This window comes from Phalacrocorax aristotelis, chromosome 2 (genome assembly GCF_949628215.1).
Source record: "Phalacrocorax aristotelis chromosome 2, bGulAri2.1, whole genome shotgun sequence".
NCBI classification, from domain to species: Eukaryota; Metazoa; Chordata; class Aves; order Suliformes; family Phalacrocoracidae; genus Phalacrocorax; species Phalacrocorax aristotelis.
In genome coordinates this window covers 43,581,471-43,606,575 of record NC_134277.1, presented here as the reverse complement: position 1 = coordinate 43,606,575, position 25,105 = coordinate 43,581,471, and the positions used below count along the sequence as shown (strand labels likewise).

The 25,105-nt window shown below is 41.7% G+C and overlaps 1 protein-coding gene and 1 long non-coding RNA gene across 6 annotated transcripts in view; one reads left to right on the top strand and one right to left on the bottom strand.

Annotated features, from left to right (window-relative positions):
- Nucleotides 1–1,215, bottom strand: part of LRRC3B (leucine rich repeat containing 3B) — a 46,142-nt gene extending 44,927 nt beyond the window's left edge. The window contains exon 1 of the mRNA XM_075083270.1: nucleotides 1,008–1,215. The gene's annotated coding sequence lies outside the window, so the exon portion shown is untranslated. The remainder of the gene's footprint in view (nucleotides 1–1,007) is intronic.
- On the top strand, nucleotides 256–23,359 carry LOC142052732 (uncharacterized). 5 transcript variants are annotated; one of them, XR_012658958.1, is made up of 8 exons: nucleotides 275–408; nucleotides 6,360–6,570; nucleotides 7,299–7,519; nucleotides 9,483–9,774; nucleotides 13,880–13,987; nucleotides 17,209–17,305; nucleotides 20,966–20,997; nucleotides 22,611–23,359. It is a non-coding gene; the product is annotated as an uncharacterized LOC142052732 (long non-coding RNA). The 5 variants fall into 5 exon arrangements; XR_012658959.1 differs by lacking the exon at nucleotides 6,360–6,570 and having other exon boundaries at nucleotides 256–408; nucleotides 9,468–9,774; XR_012658957.1 differs by lacking the exons at nucleotides 6,360–6,570; nucleotides 13,880–13,987 and having other exon boundaries at nucleotides 273–408; nucleotides 9,468–9,774.
- Nucleotides 23,360–25,105: the final 1,746 nt, after the last annotated feature.

Genomic DNA, 25,105 nt, shown 5'->3' with positions numbered 1-25,105 from the left:
TTCACACACGCACACTGAGCACTCAGCACCCGCTCACTGCAAGCGATCACGACATTTCCGTGCGGGCTCTCAGGTGGCGGCCGTGCCCTGCTCGGGGCGCCGGGCTTAGTCTTAGGCTTAGACCCCTCCCCGCCGCGGCAGGACCCCCTCGGGCGCTCTCCCGTCCCCCCCCCCCAGCCCGGGGGGCTGCACCTGCCACCGGGGAGCCCCGGCGCCACCCGCGGCGGCCCCGCCCGGTGCCTCACCGGGCGGCGGGGGCGGCCCGGGGCGGCGCAGCTCACCTGGGCGCAGCAGGCACCGCCGCTGCAGCCCGGCTGCCGCCCGCTGCCATTTGTTGCTCGCGTTCAGAGGGAGCTGCCCTCTCCCCATCGCAGCCACCGCCGCCTGCTCCAGTAGCAACTGGTCCTGGTAGGTCTCAAAGTGGAAAAATCCCACGGCAACACACACGGCGTCTTCCCGCCGCTCCCCGCCTCCCCCTTCCCCGCCAGCCCCGCGCCCCGGCCGCCGCCTGCATGCTGATCAGCGCGACCTCCGGCAGCCCGCCCCGCACACGGCCGGCGAGCGCGGCGCCCAGGCGCCTCGGAAACAGAGGCATACTGGGGGGGTTGGGGGGTCGCTTTTTTCCCTCCCCCCTTTTCTGATGCTGCTGCGCTACTGGATCGGGGGGCGCGGGTGTTAAAACCCTCGCTTGCTCCCAAGCGAGGGGGCGGCAACCCCCTTCCCGCAGCCTCCGCCGCTTGATTCCCTCCCCACCTCCCCGCCGCCACGGGGGAGCCCTGACCGTGTCCCCGTGTCCCCCCACCCAGCACTCACCGGGCCCTGGGGGCTCGCCAGCACGGGCCGGGGAAGGGAGTATCTCCGCTGGCCCTCGCCGATCCGCGCTGGGCAAGGTGGCACGGATCGGCGGCGGCAGCAGCAGCCCTGCTCGCCTCCCTCCCTCCCTCCCTCCCTCCCCGTCGAGTTTCCTCCCAGCGCTACCGCCCCCGCCGCGCAGCCCCGCAACTCACATCGCGGAGCGGCGCCTGCCCGCAAAACTTCGCGGCGTGTCGCCGCCGGCGGCTCAGCTCGGCTCGGCTCGGCTCGGCCCGCGCCCCAGCGGCGCAACAGGCAGCGCAGCCTCACCTGGCGCGGAGCCGCCGCGCCATGGGAGCGACGGGCGGAGCCTGGCGGCGGGGCCGGGGCGGCGGGGCCCGGGCGCAGCCACCGCCCGCCCGCCCGCCAGCCCTGCTGCCTCCGCCGGGCGCGGGCCGGGCGGCTCTGCCTGCCGCGCCGCCGCTCCCTCCGGCCCCTGCGCTGCGGCTGCGGGCGGGCGGGCAGGCAGGGAGGGAGGGAGGAGAGAGCGGGGCGGGGAGGGAAGGAGGGAGGGAGGAGACTCCCCTCCGGCTCCCACGGCACAGCGGGGAGCTGCCCCACGGGGGGGGTGATGCTGGCCGCCCCTCCCCGCGACCGATTTCGGCGCTCACCCCCCGGCTCTAGGGGCAGAGCTGGGTTCGCCCCGACGGATGCTGGGGCGCGGCGAGAGGCGCAGCGGGGCTGGGGGAGAGCCCAGCCTGGAGCACCCACCGCCGGCCCAGGGAGGGTGCTTCTGCTCTTCTCGGTGCCTTCCAGGTTCCCCAGCAAAATATGAATAAGGTGAATTGTTTTGCCAATCTGAATGAAAAGCTATTACTGCCAGCACATAATACTTGATTTGGCAAACTTGCCGATGCTCATGTTTTTGCTAAAATACATGAACTCACTCTGCATCCGACCTAACCAACCCTTTGAACTGGTCTTGCATAAAACTAGTTATTCAGACCCTGCTTTGGGTTTACCATGATTCTTGCCGGGGTGACTTTCTTCTCTGAGAGGTGCTTCTGTGAAATGTGCTATGTTGCTGCAGATGCATCGACTGTCAAAATACAGGCTTGAAGGAACATTACCAGTTGGCTGCCCGTCTCGCTCAAAGATGCATTCTCTGTTGTGCACTTTTCTACTCTGGCTCTGCAAAGTAAACTTTCTGTTTACCTCGTGCAGCAAAGGATTCTGTTGCCTGTCTCCAGTTGAGGGCACCTGGGTAGAAGAGTTTTAGAAAGATGCATCTTTGCTTGGTAGCTGGTTTGCTTTAAGGTGGAAACCACCTGAGATGCTACATGTAACAGAAAATGAATTGGCTTTGATTTCCTCGGGGCTTTTTTTTTTGCCTCAAACTCTATAAAACTGTTCTATCTCTATATAGACTGTTGCTAAAAAGAAACTGCTGTGTCACAAGGGCCACTGCTATGGCCACAGAGAGGTGGTCTTTTTCAGGGGAGGAAGAAGGAAAAACATGCAAGTAACACACTGCTAAATGCCATTCTCCATCATTAAGCCTCAGTCCTGGGAGTCTCTACCCAAGTAAATACTTACCTCCCTGAGAAATCTGTCTGAATCATATTAGCAAGATAAGGTAGGACTAGGCCTTTGTATTATATCAAAACTTGCTTTTTTGCCTGTAACAATATTAGCAGATTGCCTCATGAACACTTTTATGTATGCCTATCATTTTACATTCTTATTAGTATAAGAAGGAATAGCAAATATGAGGAAACTTGATAAAAATCACTTTTGTCAGTTCCTTCCACATTCCTCACAGTGACTGACTCAATGCAGCTTTGAAGACATAATCAGTTAAAAAATAAAAACTTAGTACATGAGTGTGCATTTCTGTTTACAATGTGTTGGATCGTGTCACAAAGTCAGTGACCAGAAGAAGCACCGGCTGGACTGTCAGCCCTGTATTATTTGCAATGGGAAATTATTTTCAGGCTTTGTGAGTTTTATTCCTTTAACTGAAACTGACTTAGATTCATTTTAAGGCAATAGAAAAATATTAATAATTGCTAAGAACCCAAAATCTAATGTGCAGGAGCCATTTGTTCAAATTCAGCTTGTGTTTATATTTTCACTGTTTAGTATATAGGCATCTGACAACTGGGTATATCACCCAGTATGGATGCACTTGGTCGCTTATACTCACAATACTAATATTCCTATGACAAGCATTGCAGACCTCCTTGGAGGGACTTGCTGCTGTTAAATATTTTTATAGTGAAAAATGATTAGCAGATCTGCTTTTCATCTGGCTCAACAGTTAAGAAAAAAAAAGTTTATTTGATTAGATAAAAATTAGTGTCTTCCATGCTGTAATTTCCCTTTACAATTGAACCTTTAGTTGTACTTTGTGGAATTTTGCATTTGCATAGTTAAATATCATAACAATATAAGGGAAGACTGATCTTAGCTTGCATAACTTAACTTACTGCATTAGCCGTGATGTTATTCATCCTATTGATTTAAGTGTGATTGCTTGTGTTAAGGAGAAAAGAACCTCACAAAAGACAGAAGTATTTATTTTTGTTGTTGAAATTGCAGCTTATAAAAAGATTTTTGACCAGCTGCACATGAGTAGCTGGTTTGCAGGTTTGTATTCAGACTCACTCCTGAGCACAGCTAAGCTTCTACAACTTCAGCTGAAATTAATGGGTGTCTACTATATCTTTGAAAAGGAGAAGAAAGTATTTTTCCAGGGAAAATTACTGTGAAGGGATGTGCAGCTACTTGCTGTTAAAAATTTCACAGATTTTTAAGAACTGAAATACAGCTGATGTTATGCCCCCATCAGTTGGCTGTGTGTGCAGTAGAAAGAATATATATTATTCTAGGTGGAAGAAACTTCTTAGCTTCGTGAACAAATCCACTAACACATTTGCTCATTAGCTTATTGGCATCGCATGTCCATTTTACAAGATAAGTAGAAGTGAAAGGATTAGTCCTGTGTTTGGAATGAGCATAATTTTAAGGGATAAGGAGAAGGTCATTTGGCTGCCCTCAGATAAGAAAGGAATGGCTCATACTCACTGACTTCTACATATAGTTATGAAAATTAAGGAGTATAAAATAATAGGTGATACCAGATGGTCTCTAAGTTTACCTCATAAAATAATTTTGATAAGTGTTTATAAATATTTAAGGGCCTGGTACTGCCAACCTTTACACAAATTATTTTTGCTAATGCAAAAAAACTTACATAATTCAGCAAGACTGTTTGTCAGTGAGGGTTATTCATACAAATAAGACTTTGCAGATGGATCCTTAAAAATATGTAAACATAACGAAATATTTCAATGGCTAAATTAAAAAATCATCTGGCACCATCTATTCCTTTAAGCCTCCCAGATATTAATACTTTGTACAAAAATCAGCAAAGAATACCACTTGTTCCAGTGCCTAGATAAATTGAGTGACCTCATCCATTAACAAGCCTTTTACTAGAGGATCAATTCTTTTCATAGCCAACAATGGTTTAAAATTCATATTCTAGATGTGGGTACATTAAAGAACTAAATCTCACAATGGTGTTACCTCTAGCAGCACGTGCTTAGGAGTTCAGAGGGAATATTCCTTCTGTTCATGGGCCAGAGTGTGAATTTTTTGTAGAGGACAGTGCAAAGATGGGTCAGCAGCACATTCGCCTTGGGGTTGCTCCATGCTCAAAGGGAGGATACTGGTAGGGCTCAGAGCAGTAGTCTGGGTTCAGCACAAAAGCAGTGAAAAGCTTGAAATTTTGCATTCTGGGAATATTAAAAGCAACACAAACTACAGTGTTCACGTGATAGCTGCATTCCTCAGTTGGATACCTGCTTCTGCTGTCTCTCTAGGCTTCATGGTGCCAACAGTCTTCATGCTCCTCTCAGCCCATGGGTACTGCTGCGGCATGTACACGTGATGAGATTTTGCCCCAAGATGATTAGTAATGGAGAAAAGCCGTCTTTGCAGAGGGCCAGTATAAATCCTTTGTGTCTCTCAATCTCGCTTAAGCCCTGTGCTAGCAATGTGCAGACCATCTTGATTTCTAAGCACTGCTACTCTCACAAGGGTTTGAGGACTGAGCCTTGAAGACTCTCTTCAAGAAGTACGAGTAGGTTCTGTTTTCCTGTATTTGGCAGGTTCTGTCATTTTGAAAGATGTCTGTAGTTTTGTACACAGTCCCTTTTCTACATAGCAAAGAGTTGCCCTGTATTATAGAAGAGAGTTTCTGCTTTAAATAACAGAAAATCCTTAGACTGTCAATAATTCATTAGCTCCAAAAGAGAAACAGTGGTTGTAAATAAGGTCAACTTGTTCAGCTCATAGTCCACCTAGCTCTGATGCACAGAAAAATATAAGTAAGGAAGTACATTTTTCTGCTCTGTGCCATCCATTACTTGAAATTGGTGTTTTGGGCTGCTCACAAAATACCAAGCATTTCTGGGATACTTAAATATTAGAAAAATAACCAGAGAAAAAATATATTTCATACTAGTCAAAACAGGGTAGTGGAAGTTGGGTCTTATCAGACACACTTGTTGTGGAATTTTTTGTTATTTAGAAGATTTATAGAAAAGATTACAGGTCTGCATGTGAAAAGCAGCTGTATTGATAGGACATACTTGGATTTCTGCAAGGCAGTTGGCTTAATACCACATGACACTTTGATTTCAAGTGTTGCATTACATGGAATTAACAGGTCACCCATTACAAGCATTAGGGAGTGTCTCACTGACACATTTCAAAGTGTAGTGTTTTAATGGGGAGGTTTCCCAACAGAACCAGAAACATTCTTCACCTAATACTATTTTATGTTGTCTTCAGCAGTCCAGGCCATGAGATAAAATTTTTGCTTTAAAGGCTTGCATATGACACAATGTATTTTAGCACAGTAAATAAAGAAGATGTATTACTTCTGCAGTGATTTGATTTGGCTAAATGATCACTGTCCAACAAGCAGCACACTAAATTCATTTTGCTACAGCCAAATGCAAATTAATACCTCTGGGAACCAAAAGCTTGTAGGAATGGACACTGTCTCAGAGTGCAGAGGCTCAGGGAATGATAAAAAGCGATTACCCTAGATAATCGCCCCTAACATGAGATCTCAGTGCAATGCTGTGGAAAGGACTAAGCACAGTCCTTGCTTGTTTCCAAAATATCAAGCACAGTTCTGGTGCCTGCACTTTAAAGAAGATGAGAAAATATTCGAGAAAATCCAAATATTTAGCAAGTCAAGCACAAGTCTTGAGATGGGAGGCTTAAAGAGCTGGACATAGTCCACTTACTCAAGAAAAGGTTGAGAGGGTACAAAGAAAAGGTAACAGATAGCAGTGAGCTTTTTCACTCTTGCTGACAAAAGCACAACCAAATCCAGTGACTGGAAGTTTAAGGTTAGGTGTAATCAACCTTGAAATCAGATGCAATTTCCTAGCAGTAAAGGTAATTAAACTCTGTAAGAGCTTATGAAGGGAGGTGGTGCGCTCACCAATTCTTAATCTTGTCCTAAAAACTGTGTTTCTTAAATCCAGGCTTTATTTCAGCTTCTGGGAGAACTTCTAATGGACAGAGCAGCCTCAAACAGGGAGGGAAGGAGAGTCGCGTCAGGCTAGATCCCCTGGTGATCCCTCTAGTTCTACATCCATTAGAATGATGCATCTGTGCAACTTCTTCCATTATGGCTGAAAGAAGATGGCTTGAACTATGCCCTGCCCACTCAGACATTTGCAGGTTGGCATTAAGGTAATAAGTAAAATCAAATCCCATACTTGAGAGCTCCAGTTAGCTGCCTAGAGCAGTGAGGAAGAATCCCTTCTCCACTCCTCCCTGAGGATATTTCGCCTCATATATTCTGCAGTAGAAGTTTTTGCCTTCCCTTGAAGCATGTATTATTTATTTTGCTGTAGCCAGGAAGAGAGTAAACCAATGCAGAAAATTATCTTAGACATCTGATGCTTGGGTCTGAATTAAGCCAAGTCCAGGAGCAGTAGAGGTTTTTCTAGCTCAGATTGGCAAGGATAGTGGATTTTTTGTGTGGATTGTTTCTGTGATAGTCTGGGCGTGTCACACCTAATCAGTTCTCAAGTATTGCAGGGATCTCAGGTACTGCTTTAGACACCCAACAGTTTTGTTTCTCAAGGACTAAAATACTCTGGGCTAATGAAAGTAATTGTCTCAACCTGTACAAGAATTAATAGCCTCTGATATACAGGACATCAGACGAGACAATCTAATTATCTCTCTTGGCCTTAAATTGTGAGGAAATGTAAAGCTTGTACAAAACATAACAACAGCCCCTACTTTTCCACAGCTCCCAGGAATACAGGTAGTTACACCATGAGTCACAAGCACCAAACGGTCCCCAGTACCACTGATCAGGGAGAGACAAACTCACGGAGAATTCAAAACCAAAGCAAGTCCCACCAAAATTAAAAAAGACACCAACACGAAACATTGCCATTTGCTTCCAGGTCTTTGCCTTGCCTGTGTGGGAAGAACTTCTCAGAGGTACCTGCCTTTAGTAGGAGAAACCTGGCCTCAGAGCTTCTGCCATCCGTAGTCCCTTACTGCCTATGCTGATGGGACAAGACTGCAGGACAGCCAGACAGCTTGGTCATGGAGAAGCCCTGTTCAAAGCAAGTTTCTGAAGACTTCCAGACCTAAGCTATGAGATGTTTCATCTCTGTGACAGGTGAGGATGATCAGCATCCGTGCATGAGAACTTGGATATTTAACACCCTCTCTGGCAAAACATTCACAAAGGTACCATGGTGTTTTGGTAGCATTGTGAGGTGCAAGTGGCTCCACCCAGAAAACCATTAGTGAATAACTGTAAATTAGCTGTTCTTCTATGTAGACTAACATAACCAGTGGTAACTTGTTTTTAACCTCTTACCCAGAGAGTCATGGGTGGGAATGAAAGAAAACCAACTCAGACTGATGAAACAAGACCGAAAACACATGTGTATCATACTGGTATAGATGCACATCTCCATGACTTATTGCCTCTGAATAATATACTTACAAAATGACTGTTGTATTAATCACTAATAACCATATTGAATAGTGTGACACTGCAAATTATTCATAAACAAAATTAATAAACCACAGTATTATAGATCCCCAAAATGTTTGCACCTGGCAGCCTTCAAAAGCACAGTAAGAATAGCTTCATATAACACTTATCATCACAGAATTGTGGATACTTTTTGTTACTGCAGGATAGGAGGAAAGGACACATTATAGCCTCAGCTCATCAGGATATTCTTCTCTGTTTACATTTATCACAGGTTTCTCTTAAACTACAGTTTTATTTAAGAAATTGACTTGTCTCATTGAGTGTATGTACAGACTGCAAATGAGGTTTTCCAAACTAATCCTCTATTGCATAATTTTTGCTGTAATTTTTGATAGATGGGAAAAAAATTGCATAAAGAATAATTGTTTATGATGGGACATAGAAGCAACAACCAGCACTATCCCAGAAGCGGTTTGCAGGGTGTCTGGGCAGAAAATGAGAAACTTTGGTGGATTTATTATCTTCCTCAAACAGAATAAAAAGAGATTTAAAAAAAAGTAATCTAGCAACAACTAACTGTAACATAACAAGGTATTCATTCCAGCCATCTAAGACTTGGACATCTGAGACACTGGTCAGACGATATTGAAGATATTTCTTACTTTATGTTCTATATCATAAGGACTTATAAAAACTTGATTGCTCTGGAGGAACTCACATGGTACCCAGGATCTGTTATCTTGAGTTTTCAAAATAATCAGCTTGATTGATTAGGTTTTAGGCTGAATTTTTAATGTCTGTTATTGTTATGTAGGAAACTGTTAGCCAAATCCACTGGGATATTATGCATATTTACTGAACGTGCATACTTTGCCATACATTTACATGGTATTTTTCGTTCATAGAAAGAGAAGTATGATGTGCCCCATAAAAGCTGCCAACCTAAGATCCTGATCGGGCAGGTATTTATATATCTGCTTAATAGTATGTACCAAGGGTACTGCCATTGACTTCAATTGAGCCTTTTAAAGGATTTAAAGTTAACTGTGTGCCTAAGTCTTTTGCTAGTGACACTTTCAACAATACCTATGGACACACTGGGAGAACAAAATATATAGGTTAAATGATCCCTCATGCTTAGGCACTTAGTTTCCACATAGGTAAAACGGGACAGTATATGCAATTTACTTTCAAAGTGAATCTTGCTCACAAGATAGAATGTGCTGTATAAAAGCTGTTATTACTAGAAGATTGCTTTTTTTTCCTGCAACCAATTTTTGAAAAAAAGTACTTTCATCTTCCATGAAATTGTCTTGTGAAACAATTATATTATGGTGTAATAACAGGCGTGTTATGTTATGGACAAATACGTTATGGTGTAATAACAGGTGATACAGGGGAAATGACATGATCTGTAGTAACGTATTTATAGAGGTCTCCTATGTGTGAAGATTTCCTTCCCTTTACATATATCACACATCCCTTATTAACTATTCTTTGGTGCTGGACATCAGGGAGGACCAAGATAGAAACTGTAAGAAGATGTGCATTTTTCGCTCCTCGTAAACTAAATTCTGAAGAGAAGCTGACGGAGGTTAACATTCTCATAATGATTCTTCAGGAGTCTCCTTTTCAGAATTCCACAGAAGACAGTCCAATGTGAACCCCTCATTGAATTAAGTGTTGCCAGTGCAACCTGGATGGAGAAGCACCATGAAAGAACCAGAGGTCCTGGGGAAATGAGAAGCATGAACAGTCTCTCCATTTTTTAGGAAGTGGGACAAGTATGACTTTCTGCAGAGAAGCCCACTAAGGGATTTTTTGTTTCAAGGCACTGATCCTAGGCAAAATGCCAAAGCTGAAGTTACTGACTCTTGACAGATACACAGTGATCCACAAGAACAACTGTAAAAAAAAAAGAACATCAGGTAAGCAGAAACATTGGAAGGATAATTGCTTCCTTTCTTCTGGCTCTCAATAAAATCAGATTTTTTGCTCTCGCTTAGCTAGTTAAGTGCACAAATTCTGACTAGAGTTCTTGTTAACTGTTGTGCTGAGAGGCACTAAAGGCTGTCACCCAGACAGTCTTTAACCTGAATAAACATTAGACCCCACTTAGAATCAGTGGTCTGCCAAAAACTCTTTCAGGCTCAGTGGAGTATCTGAAACTGTTAGTAAAAACCGATCATTAATCGGAGAGGAATAATTGCCCCAGATGCCCAACAGGCCAGAGAAAATTCATCATGGGTGCAGGGTTTTTCTGGTTGCAGGGAATGAGCCTGGTCACAGGGTTTGTCTAAGTTGTCTTCCTGTCTGAAAAACAGCTGGAGCTTAGACCCTCTCTATTTTGCTATTATATTTTAAGGGAGCCAATTATCCTGTGGCATAGTCATTTAAATTCATTTAAATTATAAATAAGTAAAGAGGATTAGACCAAGGATTTGGCCTGACTCTTGTCAGCTTGAGGGAAACAATGAGACAAGGTCCCCAAATAATACTGCTGCCAGCTAATGACTTGGTTCACTAAGAGAACAGTCTTGTGATGATAGTCATATTAAAAGTACCTAAAATCATTAGAATTAATTTTAAAATGGTCTCTGGGAAACAGCTGGGCAGGGACTTAGAGGAAGAGAATGAGAGAGAGAGAGAAAAGTAAGGACATTAAAATGGACTGATTAATAAAATATGAATACAGACAAAGCTGTGCAGCTGGGGTTTTACACTAGCATTTGAAGATAGCCATACATGTTATTTTGCTTCTGGGCGTATATCACTTTAAATCTTTTAGAAACATATTAAAATTACTCAAAGAGGGAGCATTTTGAAAAGGTCCCTAGAGTTATGCATGATAATTAAAAAGAGGTTCATTGTAAATCCTTCTGTCTAGTTCAACAGTATTATCTGCTTACAGACAACTCTCAAAGGGCAAAGTCACAGCCTTGATCTGGCAAAATTATTGTCCAGTGATGATGTGTTGTTTGTGCCTAGAGAAATGCAGCATGAGCACAGTAACAAGGGATCTTATATATGGATGCTACAGTGTCAGGAGAAAAGCATCAACTACATCATTGTTTATACTAATGAGACATTTCTGAAATAGCATTGTTCATCTAAAACAGAGGCCAGATCAATTTCAAAAGTAAAAGAGAACAAGTGAGGGAAGAGTCAGCTGTACTTCAGTTTTCCATTTTGAACATCGTTCTCTAGATCATACAGAAGCATTATGAAAATAAGTGTAAAAATGAATTTGAGGGAAATGAGTAGTTGAAAACATTTGGATGGTTAAGATTTCTGTGTATGTATGAGTACAGAAGATCATGATCTTAGAAATAATATGATTCAGTAAAAAACATGGTGGAAAGAAATCCTTTCATTTATCTGGTACTGTATACTGAAAAAAAAAAAAAGAACTGAAAGAACTGAATTAGAAGTTCTTATTAGTCATCACTGAGGCAAGACATGTATCTGTATCTGACCTACAGGGAAGCAGATTTTTTAAGCAGCGTACTGCTGTTCCCTGTTGGGCATGCAAAACTGCGCTGTGTTTCGGAATAACGTCCACCCTGATGCAGAGGGCTGGCACGGCCTTTGCCATTTTCTTCCATTTTAGCCTTCAAGACAGAACTGAAGTAAGATTTTGATCTCTTCTTTGCCCCATAGTCAAGGAGTGATTGTCATCCTATTCCTTTTCTTCCTGTCCCTTATATTCACGTGCAAGAAGGGGCTGGGCAGCACTTCCTAAATGTGCTGAGGAATCTGCTCATGGAGAGGTTGTGTGCTCAAATATTGTACGTGCTTTTGAGGGTGAGTCAAAATGTGGCCCCTGTTACCACAGAACAGTAATGAAACAACATATTCATTTTTATAAGTGATGCATAGAACCTTCCATGCTTCTTACAGTTTAGTTTGAATTGCTGCTTTCATTATGGACCTGTTAATTCAGGGTTATAACAGAGCCAAGCAGCTCTGCTTCGGTCTACTATTTGGCACACAACACCACCAGTACAAAAATAATGGTTTATTTGGACAGTTTAATAAAATTCAGTATCTCAACTGTTGCCAGGCTCAAAGACAAGCAAAAACGCATGTGGAGTTTTCAGATTTTACAAACCCTATTCAGATTGTACAAGGCATCTTTGCCTTTAAAAACTAACTGCACAAAAAGATGAGAATTCCTAATTTAAGGTAACTGCCTTGCCAAATTAGGCAGAAACCGTATTACAGTATTGGCTGACACACTAATGAGTAAAAATAATTCACAGTAAATAATTGAAATTCCATGGAATTTGGTTTTATATATCTGTTCATGACTGAATAACAACGTGAGTCATCTGACATGGCGAGGTATAATGATGAATTGCACACTGTACTCCTTCATAGGTGTTTTGGGATGTGTCAAAGAACACATGCTTCACACCTAAGTACATGTAACTGTTGTTGATTAAGAAAGATATAATTCAGTAACAAAGTAAACATTTTTTGTCATTACAGACCTTCAAAGAACAAATCTTCTAAAGTACTAATCAAGCATAAAATTATTTCACGAAAGAGGAGTTGGAAAACTGTTGCAATATATATGTAAGAAACATAATATACTGCATACACTTGACTGGAAACACATCTTCCCTTTAATTTTTTTTTAATGTGGCAGTTATTCCCTACATTTTCAGATCTGAGAATGAAGTATATTGGGAGCTGTAATGCTAAAAACCTTGCAACTGAAAAATTTTATTTAGAGACTTTGAATGAAAAGATTGGATGACGCGGGACACTGGTGATAGGCTATATACTCCTTAACCACAACACCACTTGTTTAGGGTTGGTCTGGGTCCCAGGTGACCAAATAGGCCTTGCAGTGGAATCACCAGCCCGGGCTCTAAGCAGCCACTTCATGTTGCAAATGAGTTGACAGAGCTTGGGGCTATTGCAAGATCATTTTCCCAGTCTCAGCAAAAGTGGAGTAGTGAAGAACACCAAGTAACCCACTCATAAGCCATGCTTGCCCATTGCTCATTTATGCAACCCTTCAACTACATCATTTGTGGCTACTACAAAGTATGGATGTGCTAAGTACTTAAGTATTCCTGGGCAGACTTGGCACTACAGCTGTCCTGGCTCCCATGCCATCAGCAGCGCCCAAGCTAGTGACTTTAAAGCTAAAGTGGCTCTGTCTGCATGGGCTACAGCAGCTGTGAACAACCATGTGCTCTCACTAATGCTCAGGGTCTAGCATGTCCTGCTTGCTACCCCTGATGACTCAGGGGCTGCTCATCCATAGGGACAGCAGGCACAGAGAGGCAAGGAAAGCATTTTGGTTCTCTTTCTGGAACATGATGGTGACTTGTGAAGATCAGGATCACGTTGGAGCAAAAGAAGGTAGCAAGGCTGCTCATTTTCCTCCTCATCTTTGGAACAAATAGAAAACTATAAAACTGTCTTAGTTCCACTGACTTCAGGAAAGCTATGAGAGTCTATACCAGTATCTGCAACTGGTAGCTTTCATAAGCATTGAAATACAGGCACAAAACCAGTGCATTTGTGTTTTAGAGGAAAATCCTTTGTTGAAAAAATGTGGCATATGTTTCATGAAGCAGCACCATTTCTTCTAGCTACATACTTTACAGTCCCTTTTGCTGCAGATTGCTGGCAGGGCTGCACTGCACCGTGTGTGGACACACACTCTGCTCTCACATCCCCCCAGACAACATGTGGGGTGAAGGCAAAGGAGCTACTCCAGCTCAACTTTTCCAAAATGTATCTACCTTCAAGTCTCTTTGGCATTCACAAACAAGCTCCTTTACAAATGCCTGGCAATTACACTCATACCTATTTTTAGAGTTGTCTAACACACTTCAAAAAGCAGCAAGGAATGCGGAAAACCAGGACTACCATGTGTCACTTTCTCTAAAAAACAACACTTGAGTTGCCATGTCTTACTACTTTACTGCTTGTAAGATGGGTGGTGTTATCCTTGAGGTTTTTCCAGGCATTGATTCTAGTGAAATTTAGTCTCTCAATCTATATTTATTTCAGTTTCTTGGGAACGGGAAACAAGGAAATGGACAAGAAAAACACACTGTTGGACAGAAGATGGAATATATGAGGAATGTTAGCTCTGTGATACACTTGCCTGGGAAAAATGTATGACCTGGAAAGTAATATCTTGTGTTGTAATGTCTTACACAACATGAAATCCAAAAGTGCTGCTGAAAAAGTGTGAAGCTGCACCACAGTTTAACAAGAATTATTGCATTTTGACTATTTCTCCTATATGGATGAAGACTCCCCATATTTAACACACAATGTGCTGTGCTCTCTGTAGACTTCTTGATAGTTATAAACATGGTTTCATAGATACCCCCAAAAGTGCTTGTAGGCCAAACATTAATATTGTTTTTGTATATACCATATTTTTCAAAACCTACATTTCAGTATAATCAGCACAAGTGAAGGAACACTTGGAAGTACATGTGGCAACCTCAGCCTTTTTTTGCTCTGTGAAAATATATATTGGGATAGTCCAGACGGTCTTCCCCTTGAAGTGAGCATAGGATGAGGAATAGCTGTTCTGCATCTGTGGAAATTTATGGCATGGTGATCATATGAGAGAAGAGGACTAACTAGAAAATGAAAATGGGTCTGTAATGCAGAGGATGTACTTGGAAGAAATCCTTAATTTTCATGCTATCCAGGACAATAACACAGCTTGGCCATCATTTGCAGCTGTTCTGGGATATATCACAATGAGCAGAGATTAGTTGTTATTATTCAGCGTCTGCTTCAGTGTCCTCAATATCCTATAAAATTCTGAGCTCTACCTAATTGGGCTAGAAGGAGAAACAAACCAATAAATTTATTTTTATTATGATTATGTTATACCAGTCTGGGAGTAAATGAATATTAAATATAATGCCTGGGAATACTAGCTAATCATCTTCCAATCATAAGAGTAGATATCAAGATGCAGACTGGGGTATAGAATTGTTAAAAAAGATTCTTTTTCTTAATCTTATAGCAGTTAGATTAACCACTTATTATTAGTCATTAGTGCCACCCATCACCACCAGGGCGAGGGGTAGCCAGTGTAGTTGAAGCCATGCTTAGCCCCTTTCTCACATAGAGCAGCAACTGAAAATGCATTATACCAATGCTCCAAAAATAGTGTTGGTCTCTGATAAGCTTCCTGATGGGACTAAAGTGGTCAGCTTTAACCTAGTATGCCCTAAACAGCCTGGGATTTGAGAAATGCCCTTCACTTCCACGTCCTAGTGCCCTGGGGGAGACCAGCAGAGGTTCAGTGTACCCTTTTCATAAAGCGAGGTTCTGGCTGAAATACACTATAGTAGGTTTAGATCTTGCTCTCAGCCATGAACTTTGCTAACATTTGAGGCATCCTGCTCTGCTCTCACCTTACCCCTCACAGTTAAGGCAGGGTGGAGTGCAGGATATGCATTTATGGGTAGCTTTCTTCTATGCTTACTCTGTGAGTTGTTATTACTTATGCCAGGACAGGGTCTTTGACCTATTTTCAGAACTGGACATGTAGAGATATATTCTGAAACTGTGAATCTAAATAAAAACCATGCATTATTAGGAGAAAGAATTAGGACTGCAGAAGAAAAAAACCCAGTTGCTATTCAGTAGACTCCTTGTCTCTCAGGGGTCCAAACTGAATCACTTGGCAGGAGACCCATGCTGTGCAGAGCTGCGCTGGAATGTAGGCAGCTGTATGGCAAGGTGCCTGGCATCCAGGCAATTGATCTCTCCTTGCTACCAACTGCATCCACAAACTGGCCTCCGCCTAGAGGTGGAAGGAACAGACTCACTCCCAAAATCCAAACCGACAGAAGCCTGTGGTCTAGCAACAACCAACCTCAGTCAACATTATACCGTATACTTGTGACAGAGACACAACCCTGCATTTTTGTCTCGGTCACTGTCCTGTTTGATATGTCTCTTCACAGGCAAAGACATGTTCTGTCTGAATTAGACAGGTGCAGGTAGCCTGGGATCATCTTTGCACCATCTCTCACTCTTTTCTCCCCAGTAACCTCTTGTGGACTGGGTTCTGTAAGACACTATTACTACTTACAAATAGCACCATACGTAGAATAGATACTGGGATACCAGCTACATGAACAGCAGACTTGAACAACCATTTTAGGTTTCTAGCAGAGAAGGAAGAAGGTTTTGAAGATTTTTTGTCACTGAATATTGGGATCTCTCTTTTCCAAAGACTAATCATAGCATACTATAGCACAAACCTTCCTTGGAAAGGCTGCTGAGAAGACAGCTGTGGATGGACGCCTCTCTGTGCATACCATTGTAATAGGTGCATACAAAAGCATAAACATATTACAGCTTGCACATTTACAACATTTAAATTCACCGACCTTACATTTCTAGAAAAAAAAAGGGGGGGGGGGGAAGAAATTGCACCTTTTCCAATATTGAGCTTTCAATATCACTATTTTCCAATGGTGACATTATTGTGAATTTTTTAACACTGGTGTAAGGCAAGTTGCCTGATAGTATTCTAAGCTGTAGAGAAGAGAGGTATATTCATCCCTAATATTGGTGGCTGCCAGCTCCAGTCTGTATGTTCAATAAATTATTGCATAAATCATTTAATTTTCAAAGAGGTAGGTTGAGGACAATTAATTGATTAAACAATGTATTTTATAATATATGCTCAAATATAGAATATATTTCATAATATATATTCAAAGCTCAGAATTAATATTAAATGTTCTGTCTGTTTTTCCAGGCCTGCCCTAATTATCTTGCGCTTTTTGTTTTTCCATACATCTATTAAAGAGATAATAATTGACAGGGAAAAGCCCCCAATATTAATTCTCTCACAATTATCAGAATGTATGAGTTGACGCTAAGCCTGTACTGGTTTTGTAAAACAAGGCATATTTTCAGATAGAGTAAAAAACCTCACAGAGATGAAGTAAGATATGTTAATGACCTGAAAAAAAGTAAGCATATCAAATGGGGTTTATCTTGCTTATCTTTGTAAAAATGTAACAATTCAGTAGCAGTTCAGGCATTAAACTATTTTTTGCAAGCTGTGAGAATAAAGAGACAGATTTCAGTTTGAACCCCCTAAAAACCTCTCATTCTTAATATAAATAGGTTCTCTGAGTGAGAATCTTTGCAGAGAGTGACTTAGAAACAATCAGTCATCAAAATGGGGTCATGAAACACAAACCTTCAGAGAAGGCATCGGTATGCTTCACTCTTGCAACAACCTCACAGGAAACCATGCTGCTCGCAGTATTTATGTCTGAAAAGATATCTGTTTGCAAGCTTCAGATCAGTGAGGAGGAACTATAGTGCCTTCTCTTTTTTTACAGCCCTATCTGGCTGCCACCGTGCCTGAGCTGTCAAGGAACAAATGCTCTGACTTCATTTTGTGCACTCATTCCTCCGTATTCTGACAATGCCTCTCAGGTTTGTAGACGTGTCAACCCCATTGTAATGATTGCTGCTTGCTAAAATGGATGCACTGAGGAATTAAAGGGGGAGATATATTTTAAAATTGCCTTTCTCATTCATCAGAGGTGCCAAGCTCTGAAAGAAATTTCAAAGGAATAAGCACATCTGTAATGGTTGGGGTTTTTTTCTTTTTCTTCTACAGATATTTCTATAAAGCAAGCCCTCTTTACTCTGATTTTCTTATCTGAGAGAGAGGGAGGGCACAAAAAAATTGAACTTGACAACTGACAGAATCTTACCATTAAAACGGTTGCAATCAGAAACCTAATTGCCTTGCAGAGGAGCAGTGGGATTGCATAAAACAGGATCACTCCATTTCTAGTTCATCATCCTATCCAAACATCTTCAACATTCCTGTATTCTTTTCTAGGTGTTTGCACTAGCTACATTTATTTCACAGTCAGGAAGCAAAAACCAATGTCTTCAGGAGGAATGGTTTCTTATGAATGGAACACGTTTAATACATATACATCCATCCCAGGGATCCGACACCTTTCCTCAGGAAGAGCTTGTAATTGGTTTCATTCAGGAAAGCCTTTGGGATCTCTATTTAATTAGTTTTAGCGGTAGGTTCTGTCAACCCAATAGCTTCCCGAAAGTAAAATTTTTAACCCCTCCATTGCATTCAAAGGGATTTGGTTATTTAAAAAAAAAAAAAAAGAGCGAGCAAAATGGGATAGCAACACATTCCATTTAAATGTATGTCAGCTTCAGCTGACTTGACCTACAACACACAGGATGATTCTTTTTAGCAGGCTACTTTACAAATTTCAGAACCTAATTTCATGAGCTCATGTTTGGAAATATTTCCGTAAAATTTTGTATGCTACCCCTCACCATCCATAGTTCATCTGTAGTCATATGCCTCCTTAGCTGCTCCTAACTGAAAGTCCCTTTGATCTCATGCCTGTCCAGCAACGTAAGTGCTACTCTGAAAGGGCATGGCATGGGGCTTGCTCTAAGCTCTTGACGAGTTACTGCTTTTGGAAGACAATTTATCTGAAATGTGTTTTAAGCTCATGACATTGTTTTTCCAACAGTTCAGTAGTAGTGTGCCATGGTCTTTAGCCAGAGATTTGGGCAAACCGGCTCTGGTCCAGAGGATTCTGTGTCTGAGCTGAAAACTTCCCTTGTGCAGCATCAACAGCTTAAACTCCCTCTGACATAGCTCAGGCCAAACTCCAGCACTGTTTGGAGAAAAGCCTCTGTGTGCCTTGCTGCCTGGCCAGCATGGCTCAAGCTGGCAAGAGCATGCTCTAGCCCAGTCTGCAAGCAAATATCCTGAGCAGAGCATAGCTGCTCCAAGCCAAGGCTCAGCTACAGCCCGCAGCAAGGAAAGGAAGAGCAGGGGTGACACGGCTCGGTGGGATTATGCCTGTTCTCAAATCCTGGCCTCTGTGAGGACTACATAGCTATTCTCGTTGGAACCAGAATTTTCTTGTAACAGAAAAAGGACAAGAAGCAGTTGGTACTGTGTTTGTTACCCAGCGATAACACTGCAGTAGGAACTCTAAGCCTTTGTCCACTACCAAGCTAGAAGTCCTTCACCACTTAGAGACTGAAACAATGCTGATCTCTATTGTACCCAGACGCAGCAGACAACTTTAGATGAATGAATTAATGTTTCAAAATAGATGTAGTACTTCACATTCTTGCATTTAGTTCGTCCAGATGAAGTCAGTGGAAGCTGAATTAGCTCATGCACTTTCAAATGACTCATCACTCATGCATTTGCTCCATGAAAGTGCATCTCCTACTTCTCTATTCCACAGAGGCACAGTGCAACGAGGGCAGTACTCAGAAAAGGAGGCAGGAGTCCAAACTTCCCATGCCCTTTTCTCACAACCAAATATATCTGGGCTACGATCTTGCCCATGCAAGTTACTGCAGCATCACTGATTGCAGCTGGTCTATGTTGAGTTACCCAAGACAAAGGTGTATGGAACCTCAGGATAAATGTCTGCATGTAATTGTCTTCATGTAACTTTTAATTGAAATGTTAATGTAATCTCCTATGTAGCAGACAACATTTAAATCAGATTTTCTTCAAATTTGCTGTTGCTGGAAACATACACACAAAAAAAAAACATAAATAAGAGCTTGAATCTTAACTCAGATGGGAAAATTCACAAGCCGTTCTCTTTAATTAATTTAAACATCACTAATTTAAATCTGTAAGCTCTCCTGAGTAATTCCAGTAACAGCACTTAAAAATAATGCTCCTGTGAAAAGCTCTGCTAATTCAGAAAATGATCAGAATTAATGTTGCTCGTTTCACAAAGAAGAAAGAAGATTGTCTCTGTTGTGGCACATGCAGGAAGTTCTAGTCTATTAGCAAACAAGATCAAAAATGAGATCATTAATCCTAGCTGAAACAAAAAAGATTTTTATATTTAAATATCAAATACTAGGTTTTACGAGAACCTGAAGGAAAAAAAAAATATCAAAAAATATGTGTACCCACAAATGGGAGGGAAAACTATCCTTTGTGATACTAGATTTCTTTACTGAAAGAGTGGTCAGGCTTTGGAACAGGCTGCCAGAGAGGTGGTAGAATCACCATCCCTGGAGGTATTTAAAAGACGTGTAGACGTGGCACTTCAGGGCATGGTTTAGGAGACATGGTGGTGTTGGGTTGACGATTGGACTTGATGATCCTAGAGGTCTTTTCCAACTGTAATGATTCTATGATTCTATGACAAGCAGCAGCTGGTCAACTTGCATTTTTAGTTTCTTCCTCCAGTTTCTCTCAGATGAGCTTCCAGCTGCTCTGATTTAATTCTACACACTGCAAATGCCTCTGGCTTTGGTCCAGTAAAGAGAAAAGGTTTTTATTTAACCTGCTGCATTTTTTATTTCCTATCAAATGCCATGTGTAGCTGTACTTCAGTGAACCCCTACAGGAGAACAGTTTCTGCAAGAGCAAGGCCATGCCAAGGGGACCTAAAGCATTAGAAATTTTTTATGCAGTGACTGAAGAGATATTGAAAGCACATCTTTCAGCAGAAGTCTGTACTCTCTTGCCTTTACATCAGTTCAGCATATCCACTGCAACTGAGTCGGTGATATTTTGGACTCTCTTATCAAGGGTCTGTTCTTCCCAGAGTACAGTTTGATTTCATTGTGCATTGGGGATGGCCATTCATGCAAGGAGCCAGCCTGTAATCATGTATGATTAGATGGTCTTGGCTGACTGTCAATGGTATTTGTTTGTGAGGCTGACCAGAGAGGTGGTGGAGTCACCGTTCATGGAGGTGTTAAAAAAAAATGTGTAGATGTGGCACTTTGGGACATGGTTTAGGAGGCATTGTGGTGTTGCACTGACAGTTGGACTTGATGATCCTAGAGGTCTTTTCCAACCTTAATGATCCTATGATTCTATGAACTCATGCAGCATTGTAACTAACTGTCGCCCACTATAAACATGCAAACTCAGCGAAGCACAGGTACGGTCCTGCCTTCTTGGATGATGCTCATTTTTTGTCCCTGGTCTTTTGGGGGTTGGTAAAATGGTTTTATTTATCAGATTTACTTAGAGGTTATCACCACCACAACCATGATTACACCTGTTCATTTATTCTCTATTTCTATTCACGGGCTCCTGGTATTTATCAGCAACCTTGAAAGAACCTGGACTACACAGTGGAGTAAGTATCACAGCCAGGAAGAAAGTATGCATGGTTCTGAAGGGAAGAGCAAGATGGCTAATTTTAGATATCTCTATCATTAAACATGTAATTATCATATACAAGCTACATGTCTGGTACTTCTTCCATAACTTACAAATCAAAAGAAAATTCTGACCTTTATTTGTTTCTGTAGAAATCTGCAAGAGGTCATAAAGGCATGTGTGTAAGCATGTGTGTGTGTGCATGTGGAACTTTTTTTTAACCTGTGTTGAAATCTATGTACTGTTGAAAATATCGCATTTGGAAAGACAAGAAGGTAAGGGGTTGTTATTGTCTTAACATATTGCAGTATTCTTTTAACTCTCTTAATTTACTTCTAGAATTGATTTTTGGTTTGCTTTTCTTTCTGATATCAACTAGAAAAGTAACTGCTATGGGGGAAGCAAGATAAACAGAGGAACTCTGATCTTTTTCCTCATTTAGACAACAGAGATTACATTTCTATTGGTTTGCATTTGAGATGTGTTGGTTTTCAAGTGCTTCTTAGAGCAAAGAAAGAAACCTAAAAAATAAATATATTTCCAAAGCACTTTCCTGCAAATTGGATGGCAGTACAAGATTTCTACATTAAACTTTGACTCAAGTATCATAAAGAAAATGTAATAGAAAAAGATTTCTCTTTTAAGTATGTTTATATCTAGATCTTGCCAGGAACATCGGTCCAATTAAATGAATTCTGACACTAGATTCTCAGTTGACTTAGGCTGATGTTGATCTATTGCCCTTTATTTAAAGCAAAACCAACTGACATGCTGGAAACATGAATAGTATGTCCTTGCCTTGTTGTATTAGAGTACATGGGACTAAGCACTCACAGAATATGTTTAGATACTAATGTTTGGAAGGATTATCTAGAATCTAGCCTTTCCTGGTTTGCACCTGATTAATTCCAAGGCTGAATACTGTAATGCTGTCTTAGACAGGCAAAACTCTCCTTAACATTTTCACTAAGTTCTGAGATAGTATTTAAGAGTTTGAATCCAGATTTGCAAAGGCATTTAGATACTTAAGATGCAGATAGGCATCAAATAGGATTTGCAGAAAAGCCTGTGCAGGATCTGTGGCTAATTCCCTTTGAGAAGTAATGCGTATTAGGCATCAAACAGACCCGGCGTTTTGGAAATCCCATCGGGCACTTCCATGTAATGTTAGGTGCCTAACGGTCTTCAGAGTTTTTACTTTTGGCCTTCCGTCTGGAATTACTTTAAAGTCTGGCTCTTTGATTAAGAGAGAAGAAAGAGCAAGTTATAATTTTATTTTAACAGATAAAAGAAATGAACATGTAAAATTTAAAAAAAATGGGATGTGCCAACCTGTAAATATCTGTTCTGTAAGTTCTGGATATTCACATTTTAAATTATTATCTAAGCATATCTCATGAGTTATGAGGCCAGGAGGGTGTAATATATAACTAGCAGAGAATAGATTACCTACCTTTACAAGACTGTTTATAAGAACACGTCTGATTTGTCTTGGCATTTGAAATATATTTATAGCACACGAGCTCCTTTTTCATTGCAAGCCGAGTACAACTTTGTGAACTATTACATTTTTCTCCTGCCAAAATCCAGAGAAATGAAATTGCTGCCTTGAGCCATGTTTTGAACTACTAACCACTGTCACCTGAAGCAACTGAAGCTTTAAAACTTACACTGCAAGACTTCTCCAGAAGCTGCAATATACCCCTCCAAGCCTCTGAGTCAGCTGCTGACGGGAACAGACTTTTTTCAGGTTGCCCCACAAGGTATTTACGTTTCAAGTCAATCACTGCAGAGTTCATTTTGTGTCAATCTTACCCAAGTACAACAGTAGGTCCCCTAATAAGTATTTACAAGAAATGCTACTGTGGCTAAAATGTTAGTGTGCCATGGTCATGCATGTAAAGCAGCCCTGAGTGTAAGGACCTGACAGATGAATCTTGCTGTGCCCCTGTGCAATGAGATAAACAAATCTTTGCCTTTCAGGTTTTTTGATCAAACAAATAAAACAAAGAGAGATTTCTTTTGTTCTGTAATTGTATATGTGTCGGTGCCATGCCTTTCCCAGTTCATTTGTTGTGATTTATACTTTCAGAAAGCATATGGTTGTGCTGCATGAGAAATGTCTGTGTTGTTGAATTACATTCTCTGACTGCCATTAACTCTAGATGAGCTCAGTGTCGTAATCTGATGATAATTTCTTGTTTTTGTAAAACCACTGTGTACAGTGCTTGCATTACTTATAGTAATTAATTTTGGTCTTATCCTGCACATTCTTCACTGCTTGGGAATTGCCAGAAAATATTTTTTCTTGCATGTAATAAACCAAAATAGTGCACTACAGGTGAGTTTCTATTTAAAGATTGCGCCATAGGTCAAACTCTGCTTTAGTTGTATAAGTTCAGATAAAGCATCACGAAGTTCAAAAGGAACAGGAAGGTTTTCTAAAACTTCAGCAAGACTCCTGCAAGCACTGGCATTAATGCACCAAAATATGACTGAATATCCAAGGTGGCTGGAAACCACTGTTTTTATCTGCAGATCTCCGGTGGAGGAAGGACATCCATGGAGGACATGAGAAAAGCAGAGTACAAGGATTGAAGGACCAGAGGTGGCCTGAGTTCCTTTGGCTGGAAATCTAGCAAAGCTGGGCTCTGGGAAAGTATAGTATAACTGCAGTGTTAATACTAAATGCCAGCAGCAAATAGCCAGCAGACAGTACTTGTGTAGCAGACCAGGGAAAAGAAACTAAACTCATATATGGCCAGATAGTAACTACAAATGTGTCAGCAGCACTGTGTCTTTTGTACTAGGGAACTTGTCACCACCTGAAATCAGAAGTCTTCTCCAAAGTAACTAAACTGGGATTAAGGCCTTCAGGATTAGGGCAATTGTAGGCAATGTGTTAGAAGCAAAATATATCTCAAGAAAAGGACATTATACATGAATTTTCCTTATGGACTTCCAGAAGCAGGAGGTACAAAAGAGCTAACAGATCAGACAGTCTGCTTCCCTCTGATGACAGGGACTGCTTTCACCCATCCTTCCCAGTGTTTGGTACTGGGCAGTCAGACTTATTTTAAGCACATCAAGCAATGACACACTTAGCCTTTCCCTCTCAGGACTCCATTCCTAGCCTTCCAGTCCTCAATAAAAGGAAACTTCTTAATATACATGTGGAACTAATGCAACAACGTGATTTTGGGAGTGTGCCATTTTGTTTTTCAAATTGGCAAGAATTACTTTTAAATTCAAAATAAAAAGAGGAATACCTTTCCAGTTCGAAGGCAAGATTTTACCTAAGGGAAAACTCATCTTACAGCGCAGTATGACAAAGATGTCTGCTGTCTGCCCCAGGTAGTGGGTTGGAATTGGAAGCACTGCCTTCCCACGCCTCTGAATTTTTGGAGGTGATAGTAACAAAGTGACCTAGTTTATACATATAGCTTTAGCATCCATATGTTGCTGAAAGTAAAGAAATTATGACTTTGGCAGCAGGAGGTTGGAGGCAGAGCCCATAGTTAGGTAAACTATGTTGGGAGATTTTTGGCTTAGCCAATGAGATCTTACATTCGTCTTAATGGTCTTCCTGAGGCTGGCTGTGTGGGTGGTGGGTTGGGGTTTCCTGAATGGGAGGAAGAGGAAATGGAGCACAATGGCATCCCCTGAGAGGAGACTGGAAGACTATTGTCCAGACATGATGAAAGGGAGAAGAAACAGCATGTTTATAACCCTTGTCATGGAGAAGAGCAGCTGATCCTGGCCCAGCAGGGAAAAGCAGGGATACATAAAGGCCTGGCATCAGGACGATGTGCTATTGCAGCAGGTGCTGATAATGGGGGCAGAGAAGCACAACACAGCAGCTTTGGGGAGTGGGAGGGGAGTTTCCAGTGGCTGGGGGTGGGGAACAAGGTCCTCTCAGATCTGCTTTGTGTGAAATGCTTGCTTGTTTCCCAGCAGTTCACTTCTGGTTTTGTACAGTTCACTCGGCACAATCTGCACAGTCACCAATGGTCACATTAGCCAGGGAACCCCATGCTATGTACAGAAGCTCTCTCAGCACATGCACACAGCAGTGCAAGCCAGGC